Raw genomic sequence first — 684 nt, forward strand, 5'->3', positions numbered from 1 at the left:
ATACATACATACATACATACACGCACACACATAAATTACAGAAAAGCAAAAGACGAACACAGGTGTATAAACAACAAACAGGTGTATTAGTTTAACGCTCGCGAATGTGACAGTCTTTTACGTTTCGAGCCTACGCTCTTCAACAGAAAGGAACACGAGGGAATAAACAAAATAATCAAAATATCTCTAAACCAAACTGAACATAAGAATATATATATATAAATCCAATGAACTACACATTCTAAATACATACGTATAGAATTATGATACAAGCGTGGCTGTGTGGTGAGAAGTTTGCTTCTCAACCACATAATGCCAGGTTCAGTCCCATAACGTGGTGGCACCTTGAAAGGTGCCTTCTATTATATCCATTCTCGCGGCTAACGAAAGCTTTATAAATGGATGTAGTAGCTGGGGAAAGAAGCCTGTCTAATGTGTGTGCTTGTCCCTTATTCCGCTTGTCAACCAGTGTTGGTTTGTTTACTTAAGTCCCGTAGCATAGCGGTTCAGCAAAATAGAGCAAAAGAATAAGTTACAGACTTAAAGGCGGTTCATGACCACAGTTGAATCATTTAAAGAGATACAAGATAAATAATCTAAATAGATAAACATAATAATTTATATCCATAGACATATTAAATAACTCGATAGACGGAATTCTACTTTACGCATCCCACATAACCC

This window comes from Octopus bimaculoides, chromosome 5 (genome assembly GCF_001194135.2).
Source record: "Octopus bimaculoides isolate UCB-OBI-ISO-001 chromosome 5, ASM119413v2, whole genome shotgun sequence".
Classification (NCBI taxonomy): Eukaryota; Metazoa; Mollusca; class Cephalopoda; order Octopoda; family Octopodidae; genus Octopus; species Octopus bimaculoides.